Source organism: Rana temporaria, chromosome 1, assembly GCF_905171775.1.
Source record: "Rana temporaria chromosome 1, aRanTem1.1, whole genome shotgun sequence".
NCBI lineage: Eukaryota > Metazoa > Chordata > Amphibia > Anura > Ranidae > Rana > Rana temporaria.
In genome coordinates this window covers 92,589,835-92,604,758 of record NC_053489.1, presented here as the reverse complement: position 1 = coordinate 92,604,758, position 14,924 = coordinate 92,589,835, and positions in this window count along the sequence as shown.

The following is a 14,924-nucleotide window of genomic DNA, read 5'->3' as shown; positions in this document are numbered from 1 at the left end:
CATCTTGTGGAGGCTTTCATTTGTGTATGGACATTTTATGGTTACGCAACCTATTACATTTCTATAATATTTTTATATGGACTATAAACTGAAGGATCTATGAATAAATGGTTGTGGAACGAATCATCTGAGTTTCCATTTTTTCTTATGAGGAAATTCGCTTTGATATACAAGTGCTTTGGATTACAAGCATGTTTCTGGAACAAATTATGCTCGCAAGTCCTCTCTATGTGATTGAGTCAAACCCAATCATCTGACCAAATAGTGGAGCTGGAACCATTGCAGATTGGTTGATACATGCCTGCTTTACATTGATTTCCGGTATGGAGATTGGATTGACAATGTGGTGTGCCTTTCCTTATACACTGAAGCTGGTGAGGGATTTCATCTCTCCTTCCCTTAGACTGTTTGCTATTTTTAGATCAGCGCTGGATGTGGACTTTTTTTATTGAAATAAATACATTTATTCCCAAGAAATAGTATAAATAAAAATAGTATGGTATAATAAAAATAGTATGGTAATAGTATATTGGTTAAATTGGTACTCCTGATGCTAATCCTACAAAAAAACAGTGTACAAAGGGTGCAAGTATAAAAATTGATGCTGGTTTGAAAGGGTAGTCACACCAAATATTGATTTGAGTTGAATTTTTCTTCTGTTTGCTCACTTTGCATTTTGTAAACTGATAAAAATAAACAATTAAAATAATAAAAAAAAATTGAAAGCATTCTTACTTTATAGCATATTCGTCACACCTGCCTATACATTTGCACAGTACTGTATCTGTAAATGTGATCAACAAATTTAATTTATTTTATCAACTTGGTTAATATTTTAAAAGCATATAATATTCAGATTTTTTTATGTACAATGCCTCTATCTATTTTTCCTCTCTAGAATGACTGCACAATTTTTCTTAGCCATTATCCAGGGTCAGCATGCACCTTCTAGACCAGTGGTCTCAAAGTACCGGCCCGCGGGCCATTTGCGGCCCGCGGGCCAGTTATAAATGGCCCTCAGGCAGGGTGGAAGTGAGGGGAGCAAAAAAAAATAATATATATATATATATTTTTTTTTTTTGAGCTGGTGCCATCTGGTGGTGAGCCGTTGGTATTACAAGTTATTACCACCAGATGTGAGCTGGCGCCATCTGGTGGTGGCCGTTGGTATTACAAGTTAAGCATTACAAGTTAAACAGCAATTCTAATGTCATTTTACACTATTTTCACTGCCATATTCTTCCCTCTAATTAGAACCCCCAAACATTATATATATTTTTTATCCTAACACCCTAGAGAATAAAATGGCGATCGTTGCAATACTTTCTGTTACGCCGTATTTGCGCAGCGGTCTTACAAGCGCACTTTTTTGGGAAAAAATTACACTTTTTTTAATTAAAAAATAAGACAACAGTAAAGTTATCCCCATTTTTTTTAATATTATGAAAGATAATGTTACGCCGAGTAAATTCATACCCAACATGTCACGCTTCAAAATTGTGTCCGCTTGTGGAATGCCGACAAACTTTTTTACCCTTTAAAATCTTCATAGACGACGTTTAAAAAAATCTACATGTTGCATGTTTTAAGTTACAGAGGAGCTAGAATGATTGCTCTCACTCTACCAATCGCGGCGATACCTCACATGTGTGGTTTGAACACCGTTTACATATGCGGGCGCTGCTCACGTATGTGTTCGCTTCTGCGCGCAAGCTCGTCGGGACGGGGTGCGTTTTCTGGCTCCTAACTTTTTTAGCTGGCTCCTAGATTCCAAGCAAATTTGTCAAACCCTGACTTACACCAGTGCTGGTGGTAATAATGCGCTCGCTGACACCAGTGCTGGGGGTAATAATGCGCTCGCTGACACCAGTGCTGGTGGTAATAATGCGCTCGCTGACACCAGTACTGTTGTTTTTGAAGTTTGAAAGTTTGCATGCGGCCCCCCATGGCATATGAAAACTTGTCTTGTGGCCCTCAGGTAATTTGAGTTTGAGACCCCTGTTCTAGACTGACAGGCTGACTCAGACAATCATCTAAGTTTCTAAGTTCTTTGTTGTTTTCCCAAATTGCAGATCAGGGCTTGGTACAATGTTACATTTTGATTATTGGTGAAAGGAGACTGGGAAAATGCTTTTTCTTTCCTGCGGCAGAGTCTCAGCTTAGGCAAAGTCACTTGAGTGGCGCTGAAGAACTGCTTTTTAACGATAAAAGGTAGAGCTATTTCTAAAACAAAGTTATAATGCTGCAGTATGTGACATCATGTCAGAAATGTATTCATGCAGACAGGTAAAGCTACTGAAAGGTCTACTTTAGCATTTATCCGGCAGTCTGCTGTGAATAATATGGGAAGGGAATGAGAAGGAAAAAAGAAAGCACTAGCTCAAAGAAAGTAATAATCAGACTGTCTACAATATTGTAATTATTCAATTGGATATCATTGTGCTACCATGCCTACAAAAAATAATAATCTATTGGCTAGTCTGGACATTATGTTCTGGGAAAAGTGTGGCAGCATGGGCCAGTACATACAGTATCTCACAAAAGTGAGTACACCCCCTCACATTTTTGTAAATATTTTATTCTATTTTTTCATGTGACAACACTGAAGAAATGACACTTTGCTACAATGTAAAGTAGTGAGTGTACATCTTGTATAACAGTGTAAATTTGCTGTCCCTTTAAAATCACACAGCCATTATCGTCTAAACCGCTGGCAACAAAAGTGAGTACACTCCTAAGTGAACTATCCAAATTGTGGCCAAAGTGTCAATATTTTGTGTGGCCACCATTATTTTCCAGCACTGCCTTAACCCTCTTGGGCATGGAGTTCACCAGAGCTTCACAGGTTGCCACTGGAGTCCTCTTCCACTCATCCAAGATGACATCACAGATCTGGTGGATGTTAGAGACCTTGCGCTCCTCCACCTTACATTTGAAGATGCCCCACATATGCTCAATAGGGTTTAGGCCTGGGGACATGCTTGGCCAGTCCATTACCGTTACCCTCAACTTATTTAGCAAGACAGTGGTGGTCTTGGAGGTGTGTTTGGGGTGGTTATGATGTTGGAATACTGCCCTGTGGCCCAGTCTCTGAAGGGAGGGGATCATGCTCTGCTTCAGTATGTCACAGTACATGTTGGCATTCATGGTTCCCTCAATTAACTGTAGCTCCCCAGTGCCGGCAGCACTCATGCAGCTCCAGACCATGACACTCCCACCACCATGCTTGACTGTAGGCAAGACACACTTGTCTTAGTGCTCCTCACCTGGTTGCTGCCACACACGCTTGACACCATCTGAACCAAATAAGTTTATATTGGTCTCATCAGACCACAGGACACGATTCCAGTAATCCATGTCCTTAGTCTGCTTGTCTTTAGCAAACTGTTTGCTGGCTTTCTTGTGCATCATCTTTAGAAGAGGCTTCCTTCTGGGACGACAACCATGCAGACCAATTTAATGCAGTGTGCAGTGTATGGTCTGTGCACTGACAGGCTGAATCCCACTCATTCAACCTCTGAAGCAATGCTGGCAGCACTCATACGTCTATTTCCCAAAGACAACCTTTGGATATGATGCTGAGCTGGTGCACTCAATCTCTTTGGTCGACCATAGCGAGGCCTGTTCTCAGTGGAACCTGTCATGTTAAACCGCTGTATGGTCTTGGCCACTGTGCTGTAGCCCAGTTTTTTGGGTCTTGGCATCCTTCTTATAGCTTAGGCCATCTTTATGTAGAGCAACAATTCTTTTTTTCAGAGAGTTATTTGCCATGAAGTGCCATGTTGAACTTCCAGTGACCAAGATGAGAGAGTGAGAGCGATAACACCAAATTTAACTCACCTGCTCCCCATTCACACCTTATAACACTAACAAGTCATATGACACCGGAGAGGGAAAATGGATAATTGGGCCCAATTTAGACATTTTCACTTAGGGGTGTACTCACTTTTGTTCCCAGCGGTTTGTATATTAATGGCTGTGCGTTGATTTATTTTGAAGGGATAGCAAATTTACACTGTTATACAAGCTGTACACTCACTACTTTACATTGTAGCAAAGTGTAATTTCTTCAGTGTTGTCACATGAAAAGATAGAATTAAATTATTTACAAAAATGTGAGAGGTGCACTCACTTTTGTGAGATACTGTACATATCACAGGAAACATATCCACACAAAGCTACATTTTGCAATTTATATCTAAACTCACAAACTCATACTTATTCTACATTGTGAAGTATACACATTTCCTCAGTGCTGCAAATTAAATTATCATGAGTTTCTCTCCTGAGATTTTTCTAGAATTATGATAGCAGGATTCCTTGGTGAATAGTCTCTTGTAAAATTCATAATTTTTTTTTTCCTCCTAACTTTGTGATACACTTGCTTTATAGAAGTGATTCATATGGAAAACCAAAGCAATGTCTTTTGGGAAAGAATTCCTCTGCAGGGATCCAAAGTAATAGAAAGAATATTATGGATGCCACAAGAGTCTTGTGCCAGTTCTGCTGCTAAAGTCGAATCTGAACTTGTAACATCTTTTTAACTGTAGATTGGTGGTTGTGAGCGAAAGAAAAATAAATGAGTCAACATATGCTTAGAAATATATTAAAGTAAGTTAAAGGAAGTATGCTGCTATGTTTTATTCATGTCAAAAGTTTTGAAAAAACAGCAAAAAAAATAAAAAGTTTGAGTTAAAATAACAGAACTGCCCTCTTTTTCTTGACAAGTGGATAACTGAAAAGTCATTGTGAAGCAGGGGTCAAGTCCTGGGGAAAAAAGTGTGGGAACTCCCACCCAAGATCCACTCCCCCACCAAAAAAAAAAAAATGATACGCTCATATGCATAAACCTCAAGTTCTTTCTAAATCCTGCGATAACTTGCGGCAGACCTCCGCAATGTCTCCTGGGAACAATTCCAAAAGCTCCCAGGAGACATTGCAGCATCAAGGAAGTGACGGAATACCCGCACACTACCTGATGAATCCATATACAGGAAGCGGTCAGTAACATAAAGGAATACTAAGGTTCGCTTGCCCTTGCCCCTGAGAGTGACTCGAGCTGGGCATTGCCGCTTAGTGAAGAATTGGCTCAGGCGGCTCGTCTGCTCGAGGATGCTCTAGTCCTGCAAAGGGAACTGAGTTCCTGCTGTGAAAAAGTGCAGGAACTCCGTTCCCACGCGTTCCCGCAGGACTTGAGCCCTGTTGTGAAGTCACGTGCTATGCATCATAAAAGGTACAAATGACTGAAGATTGGTAATCATTACCACTTGACGACCACCCTATAGCAGTTTTACTTCTATACAGTGGCGCAGTGCATAGGATCACGTATATATACATGATCCTGCACTTCCGGGCGCTGCCCGCAGCTCGCTTCCGCTGTGGTCAGCCTGCAACAAGGTAGATCGGCATGCTGACAGGAGGGAAGGCATGGATCCTGTGTTTCTGCAAAGCCAGGGACATGGACCAATCTCTTCCCCTAATAAAAGCACCTCCCACACTGTAATAAAATACTGGCTAGGCACACCGTTAACCCTTTGATCGCCCCTGATGTTAACCCCTTCCCAGCCAGTGTCATTAGTACACTGACAATGCATATTTTTAGCACTGATCACTGTATTAGTGTCACTGATCCCCAAAAAAGTGTCAAAAGTGTTAGTGTCTGATTTTCCACCGCAATATCGCAGTCCCGCTATAAATCGTCATTACTATTTTTTTCATAAATATATCCCACAGTTTGTAGACGCTGTGGCCCGGATTCAGAAAGAAGTTACGACTGCGTATCTCCATATACGCCGTCGTAACTCCGAATGCGGGTCATCGCAACTCGGCGCCTGATTCATAGAATCAGATACGCCTCACAGTTGCTTAAATACAAACCGTCGTATCTTAGTTGCATATTTACGCTGGCCGCTAGGTGGCGCTTCCGTAGATTTACGCGTCAAATATGGTAATGAGCTATATACGCCGATTCAGAAACGTACGTGCGGCCGGCGCATTTTTTTACGTCGTTTACATAAGGCTTTTTTTCGGCGTATAGTTACCCGTGCTCTATGAGGCGTAGCCAATGTTAGGTATGGACATCGGGCCAGCGTCGAATTTTGCGTCGTTTACGTCGTTTGCGTAAGTGGTACGCAAATAGGGCTGTGCGTAAGTTACGTTCACGTCTAAAGCAATGACTATTTGCGGCGTAATTTGGAGCATGTGCACTGGGATACTTTCACGGACGGCGCATGCGCCGTTCGTTTGTAACGTCAATTACGTGGGGTCACGACTGTTTAGCATACAACACGCCCCCTACCAGCCTATTTTGAATTAGGTGAGCTTACGCCGGCCCATATACGCTACGCCGCCGTAACTTTGGGCGCAAGTTCTTTCTGAATACAGGACTTGCCTCTCAAAGTTACGGCGGTGTAGCGTATATGAGATACGCTACGCCCGCCTAAACTTACGCCAATCTTTCTGAATCCGGGCCTATAACTTTTGTGCAAACCAATTAATATACTCTTATTCTTACCAAAAATATGTAGCAGAATACATATTGGTCTAAATTGATAAAGAAATTAGATTTTTATCCCAGAGAAGGGGAGGCAACACACCCAAAAACTCCACCCAGTGCCAAAAAAAGAGCACACACATAGAGTGTGACACAAAACTTGCAAAGGGTGTTACACTGTCCCTCACTAGGAAGGACCTTACCCTGATCCCCTGGGGCATTAGGCTCCAGACGGGGACTGAGGTACTACACTTGGACCATCTGGCCGAAACCAGATGGACCCCTTTCTCTGGAGGCTCTGCCAAAACAGACCCACCCAAGTACTGGGTAGGGCTCCCCCGAAGGGAGACCCCATGACAAAGGGCGAACTAAGCCAGAAGTCCATGTCCACCCACTCCCAAGACATTCAGGGCAGGCCCGAGGACCTACACCCTACTAATCACACTGTGATAAAACGTGTAGACAAACAAAAAAACTACATAAAAGTGACACACGGTGATAAATAAAAAGATAGTGGGGAGAAGGAAGGTGGGAAAAGTGAAAGTGGCCATTGTGCAATACAATGGCCGGCCCTTCGCCCAGGAATCAAAAATGCCTCTGGTCCTAGCCAAAAGGCTCGGCCCTATAGGCAGGTGTGAAAAAAGAGTGTATGGTGAAGTGACCAAGGTGCCAAAACTCGAAGTGCCCCTCTACACTTGTGCGAGTACGGCACCCCTGGAATGCCACTTCAGAGGCACATTCACCACGGACTTTTCTCTCAACCCTGACCAACAGCTCAGATGGTGCGGTCTCCACTCCAGGCAGGAAGGCCTGGAGCTCTGAGTGCTTAGGGAGAGCCTGTGTAACTCAAATCAATCATTGCTCCCATTACTCCTACCTAATTATATTTGGGAAATAATAGCCGCTCCACTGGTGGGAAAGGGGAGCCAATGTTCTCTCCCGAAAAACTGACCGGAGCAAGTGCTACACCAATCTAGGCCAGAAGGCCAGGGACCCGACCCTTCAGCCAGACCCAATGGTTCTCCATCCTCATTAGCACTGCCATTATGCCAAGAAGGTTTTGCATAGCCACCGCCGTGTACTAGGGATGGTTAGCATTGTGCCACCTCTTGGCAACTGATAAGAACAGATACTACACTTGATCTTAGTCAAAAGGCAGAGGAGCCAATTCCATGTGATGCAGTGCAAGTAGCATGCTGACAGCAGGAGAGAGCAGAATGACAGAGAGGTGAGCTCATCGGTGTGCTGATTCTGCTTTCACTATCTAGTCATAGGGTGGGTGTTGGGAGGATACCTGCATGTGAAAGTGAATTTTTTAACAGAGCAAGAACAGTTCCTGGATATAGGATATGCTGGAAGGAGGAAAAGCTGTGTACATTTCGGTACTTGGTGGACAAAAATACAAATCTCTTGGTAGATAAAACAAACTCCTTGCTTGGTTCAGCTTCATTCATACTGAGAATTCCTACTGATGTGTATTATCAGTTTATTTATTTTCTATACCTACAGTCAGAATGATAAGAAATCAAATAAAAAAATACATTTGAAACTCTCCTTTTCACTTTTTCCAGACTCTGCATTTGCTTCTTTGATGTAAAGCTTATTGTTTAACAGAGCTCATTTGCTTTACTTTACTAAAGACAAATAGGTTGTTCAATTTGCAAGGAAATGTGGTGAAAGTTCACCTTGCCAAGAATACCGAATCATGAGCAAGGAAGATAAAGAAGAAGGATTTTTGCTTGCACATGATTGAATGATAGAAGTCAGCAGAGCTTTACCTCATTCACCAAACTAAGAGAACATTTCCTTGCACAGTTAGCCCTTTTGCCTTCAGTAAATCAATCCCAATAGCTCAAGCTGAAATTTACACACAAATCTGAATTAGTCAGAGCAATGTTTTATCCAAAGGCCTTATCCCTGCCTCCATGTGATAGCACTGGGTGCCTTGGTCAGCTATTCACCTAGCACTGTCACATGCGACCCCATCTTAAATATAGTGGAAAACAATAGTAATTCCCTGAGGTGGTGAGCAGCCGGTGCACTGGTTTGTAGTGTCTGTCCTCCCAACACCTGAGCAAACATGTAGATAAACGAAAGCAGGCAGCTCAATCTCCTGCAATGATTAAATGTATTAATCCCAGTGTGATATAAATTAATACAGGGCTTACACGCTTTTCGGCTTGTAGCCTTAATCATAGCCAAGCTATGATAAAAGCTTTGTTTAATCTACATGCTACCCCATACCTGAAAGTACTGGGTTCTTACTCTGCCTTAGGCCTAACGTTCATGTGTTGGAGCAGTTTAAACCCTTCTTCAGGGCTAGAAAACATATACCTAAAACAGATAATGAATGCAACCAACATATCTAAGACTGTTAGACTGCAATGTATTCCATTTACTGTATTTTTGTAGGCTGGTTCACATCAGGTGCATTAGACTGCGCTGATTAACATAGATCAACATTGGCTCAGAAGAAAAGCACATAGGATACACATGTGCAGTGGTGTTTGCTGTGTATGCAGCTTTTCAACATGTAACATCATGTTCACGCATTCCATTTTTGTGACACTTCTTTAATCGCTTCAGTCCCGAAAGATTTTACCCCCTTTCTGACCAGAGCACTTTTTACAATTTGGCACTGCGTCGTTTTAACTGACAATAGTGCGGTCGTGCGATGTTGTACCCAAACAAAATTTTGAAAAATAATACATTATCTTTTACCTTTTGCTATAATAAATATCCCATTTAAAAAAAAAAATCCTCATTTTAGGCCGATATGTATTCTTCTACATATTTTTGGTAAAACAAAACAGTGCTATAAAAACGCACTGATTACTGTAAAAATGTCACTGGAGGTGAAGGGGTTAACACTAGGGGGCGATCGTGGGGTTAATTGTGTTCCCTCTCTGTGTTCTAACTGAAGGGGGATGGGACTTACTAGGGGAGATGACAGATCGCTGTTCGCTGTTCATACTTTGTATGAACATACTTTGTATGAACATACGATCAGTCATTTCTCCCCTGAAAGAACCCGGGAGATGTGTGTTTACACACACAGCTTCCGGTCAGTGTTGCCAACCGTCAGTGTTTTTACTGGCAGCCAGTAAAAAATGGGCACTTTTTTTCTGCCAGTAAATGCCAGTAAGAGGAAAAGGTTGCCAGTAAAAAAATATGTCTGCCACACTCGAGACCATCCAAGCGCCTTCTTCAGTGAGTTCAGTCAGTACCGGCAGGGGACGGGACTGGTGGAGGTGGTGCCTGAGCATGTTGTGTGATGTCATGGTGCAAGGGAGCCAAGTGGAGAGGCTGGAGCCTTGTGTGCGGATCTGAGGGATGGAAGCAAGGAAAGCCAGGAGCAGGACTGCCAATGCTGTTTGGAGTGGAGGGACCACCTGGTGTGGAGAGAGACTGTCACTGTGACTCTGGAGGGGACGTGTTGTGTTGGGGATCTTTGCTGCTGCACACTGCTGTCAGTGTCACTGTGAGAGTCAATTTCATGTTTGTGTGCTGTCGGTTCTAATTTCTTGCCCTCCTGCGTCCTGTCCCTGAGCTACCTACTTACTATATCGAAAAAATAATAATAAATATGTTTTTTGCCTTGATATCTACCTTAAATCACATGTCTAATTGCATATTGTACTTATTTGTAGCCTACATACTGAAATTTGTACTTAAAACTGTAATTTTGTAACTTTTGGAAATGCCAGTAAAAACTTGACTGTGCCAGTAAATTCTGGATGTCGTGTCAGTAAATTTCAATCTGGTTGGTTGGCAACACTGCTTCCGGTTCTCACTCTGTCACGAGAGATCGTGGGTGCTCGGCGGTCACCGGGCCTGCCGGGCACTCACATCGGCTCTGGGGGCGAGCAGCGGGCGCACGCACGCACGTGCCTCCGGCAGTGCGCGCGTCCCTATTGCCCACAGGGTGAAGCGACGTAACATAACGTCGTTTCGCCCAGCCGAGCCATGTTGCCCGCAGTAAAACTGCGGCGGCTGGTTGGCAAGTGGTTAAAGTTAGAAAAGTTAACAGTGCAGTGCGTTGCAACAATGGATGCCAGTGGGCGTGCGATTTTCCAGAGCATAATGTGTGCCTGCTGGCAGGAATGAGCCCTCAGGTTCAACAAGGATTTTATCAGGAGATTGAAAAAAATAAAACAAATATTAACAAAGCAAGAAAAAAAACTGTTTATATATTTCATTTATACTGACAAAGCATAGTAAAAGCATTTTTTTCAAATTCACAAACTTTCAATTCACTCAACAGAGTGTAAATTAAACAGCGAGTGAATAGGCCAACTCGCTGTACACGGTGCTGTCAGACTGCTGTTCCATTAACTTTACAATTACCACAGAACAGTCTGTTATTAAGCCTCTGGACGTCTCGGGCGTAGTGTAAATGACTGCAGCTTTGCATTCTCTATTGATGATGCCACTTCAGAAATGCGGTTCACAGGAGGGAATGTACTCTTTAATAGGTCTATTTATAACTAGTGAGTGATGATCACGTGACTGGCTTCTTGATCATAAATAACAGAAAATCGCTTTATTTGCAAGTTTTTTCTTTTCTTTTTGTACAAGCCAAGACATTATTTGAAAAATTGCTATGATTAGAAAATGTTATACCTCTGTTCATATTACTTTTTAAAGCGGTATCTAACCCAAAAACAAACAAACACAAATATTATATTGTAGCTTACCAATTCTCAGATGTGATAACTGCATTCGTTTTGTTTTTTTAACCTTTTTTGAATATAATAAATACTTTAAATGAAAAAATAGTAGACATGTGCAATTCATTTTGTTCCGAATTCGTTTTTTAACACATTTTGACAAATTTGTTTTGCCGAAATATCCGAATTAATGAAAATCCGTTTAACTAATTTTTCTAAATATTTGTAAATTTGAATATTTGTAAATTAAAATATTTGTAAATTCATGAATTCAGAAATTCAAAAATCGGAAAATAAGAAATTTCGGAAATTCAAAAACCCGAAACTTTTTAAAATTCATGAATTCAGAAATTCAAAAATCGGAAAATAAGAAATTTCGGAAATTCAAAAACCCGAAACTTTTTAAAATCTTAAATCATAACTAACTATTAATAACTTAACTATTACTAACTATTAAATATAATAATATATATATATATATAATATATAAGTATTGGAATTTCCTTTAAAATTTGGCTGTTAGAGAACGTAACAAACACAAATTTATTTAAAGTTAAGAATTATACGAAGTGACAAATGCTGTATCTAAACAAATGAAACATAACAAATTAATAGTAATATAAAATAATAATAATAATAATAATAATATTAATAACTTATTATTATTATTATTATTAGTAGTAATTCATTCTGTTCCATTTGTTTAGATGCAACATTTGTTATTTCGGATAATTCTTAACTTTGGATAAGTTCATATTTGTATTCTCTAACTTATGTTCTCTAACAGCCAAATTTGAAAGGAAATTCCAATACCTATAATTTAATAGTTAGTTATTATTTCTGATTATTTGATGTTCTGGTTTACGAATTTTCGTATTTTCGTTCTTATTTTCTAGTTTTTGTTCTTTTGAATTTTCAGATTTTCGGTTCTTTGAATTTTCGAATTTTTGAATATTCAAATTTACGAATTACTTTGGATAAATTCATATTCTGTATGTTCACTAATAGCCAAGTTTGAAAGGAAATTGCAATACCTATAATTTAATAGTTAGTTATTATTTAAAATGTTCGTTCTTTCGAATTTCTTTCTTACTTTTCAGATTTTCTAATTTACGAATTTTCTAATTTACAAATTTACAAATTTTGATTATAACAAATGACCTGAAAAACAAAGAAAAAAAAACACACTTTTGGGCAGTGTACATGTCTAGTTAAAAGGTAGAGAAAAAACATTACCAATGACAGTGGGCAACTTTTATTAATTTACAGAAATTCTTTATCCCAAAAGTAAAAAAAAGTGTCTTGAGTCCAACTTCAAACCCCTTTCTGCCCGTGCTATAAGACAGCTACAGCACTGGCTTAATTTGGATTTTTTGGAGGTCGTACATGGACATCCTCTCGTGAATGCGCTGCCCACACACCCCCTGCGGTGCATGGGTAGTGTAAAGTCCTTCGGATTCAGCTGATCACAGATTGGGGCCAATCACAGCGGTCATTTGTCACGTGAGCGGCTGTGTCCAATAACAGCTGATCACGGAAATAAACATAAGCCGGTTATCGTCATTTCTTTCCTCAGGCTGACAGCATACGAAATGTGTTTCAATGTCTGTTGATATTAAATGAATTCTTTTGATTTATTCTAGATAGTGATACATAAAATCTCTGATGAAGATTGTTTTAAATATAACCACTTGAAACGCGCTGGCTGAATCGCTTTTCTGTCACCACCAGTTAATCTGGAGGTTTCCGAACTCCATGACAGTATCACTTTACCTTTTTCATGAAATCCTCATGTTTTTAATATATATTTATATAGAATATATTGGAATTTCAATGAATGAATTTATGGACTTTTTTGTATAATAAATATTTTTTTTTTTACAAATTTTTTTTGTTGTCTAAAAAATCCCAGAATAGAGGTTTTATACACTCTCTCTCCTTGCAGAGAGAAAAATAAAACTGTGTAAAAAAAAAAAATACCTAGAACAAGGTTTGATCTAGGGCAGTAAGTGCCAGGGTTAGTGTTCGGTCAGCATTTTTTTGGGGAGGTTTTTTTTTTTTTTTTTTAATTGGTATCGGTGTCACTGTGGTTTAGATAGGACAAAAAAAGCAAAATGCGCACTATTGTTTCTGGACTGTGCTACGACTACAAACAACAACTATCATACACATATGTGGTGTCACTGCAATCGTCAAGAGCAGGAGAATTTATTTTGGGCTTTTGTTTGGTGGAAGGTTATGGTAGTACCAAGAAACATACAGCTTCATTTAAAAAAAAAAAAAAAGATTTTTCTTTACTATTTTAGGCCAGTTTTCCTTTGATAATTAAAAAAATCAAGAGATATCCATTACCATTTACCACCATATGCTAGCTTCACCCATTGGGCAGGTTTTCATAGGGGTTTTGTTTTCAATTAATATATATGGCACGCTCAGGGAGATGGCTACACATGCACCAATGATAGAGGAAGACTCATCACAGACACACAGTTTCAAGAGGACAACATCTTATGCCGCGTACACACGCCCGTTTTTCATGACGTGAATTTTTTTTTGTTTTTTAAATGGTCATTAACCACTTAAAGACAGCCTAACGCCAATATACGTCGGCGGAATGGCACGGCTGGGCACAGGCATGTACCTGTACGTCGTCATTAAGAGCCTAGTTGTGGGTCGCACGCGCAGCCGCCGTTGCGCTCGCGACCCGGTCCGAAGCTCCGTGACCGTGGGACCCACGGACCCAATTGCCGCCGGTGTTCCGCGATCGTTCACAGGAGCTGAAGAACGGGAAGAGGTGTGTTTATCCCTTTCTTCTGTGTGGCAGTGTCACTGATCGTCTATTCCCTGTTATAGGGAACGTCGATCAGTGACGTCACACCTACAGCCACGCCCCCCTACAGTAAGAATCACACCCTTAGGGAACACTTAACCCCTTAGCGCCCCCTAGCGGTTAACCCCTTCACTGCCATTGTCATTTTCACAGTAATCAGTGCATTTTTATAGCACTTTTCGCTGTGAAAATGACAATGGTCCCAAAAATGTGTCAAAAGTGTCTGATGTGTCCGCCATAATGTCGCAGTCACAAAAAAAATTGCTGATTGCCGCCATTACTAGTAAAAAAAAAATATTAATAAAAATTCCAAAAAACTATTCCCTATTTTGTAAACGCTATAACTTTTACGCAAACCAATCAATAAATGCTTATTGCGATTTTTTTAACAAAAATAAGTAAAAGAATACGTATCGGTCTAAACTGAGGAAAAAAACGTTTTTTATATATTTTTTGGGGATATTTATTATAGCTAAAAGTAAAAAATATTGAATTTTTTCAAAATTGTCGCTCTATTTTTGTTTATAGCGCAAAAATTAAAAACCCGCAGAGGTGATCAAATACCACCAAAAGAAAGTTCTATATGTGGGGAAAAAAAGGACGCCAATTTTGTTTGGGAGCCACGTCGCATGACCGTGCAATTGTCAGTTAAAGCAACACAGTGCGGAATCGCAAAACGGGGCAAGGTCCTTAACCTGCATAATGGTCCGGGTCTTAAGTGGTTAAAAACGATCGTGTGTAGGCTCCAGAGCATTTTTCTCGACGTAAAAAATGGCCATTAAAATTTAGAACATGCTCTAATTCTTCTCGTTGTTTTTCACGTCGTGAAAAACGGTCGTGTGTAGGCTTTAACGACGGGAAAAAAACGTGCATGCTCAGAAGCAAGTTATGAGACATGAGCACTGGAGATAGCACATTCGTCACTCTGTAA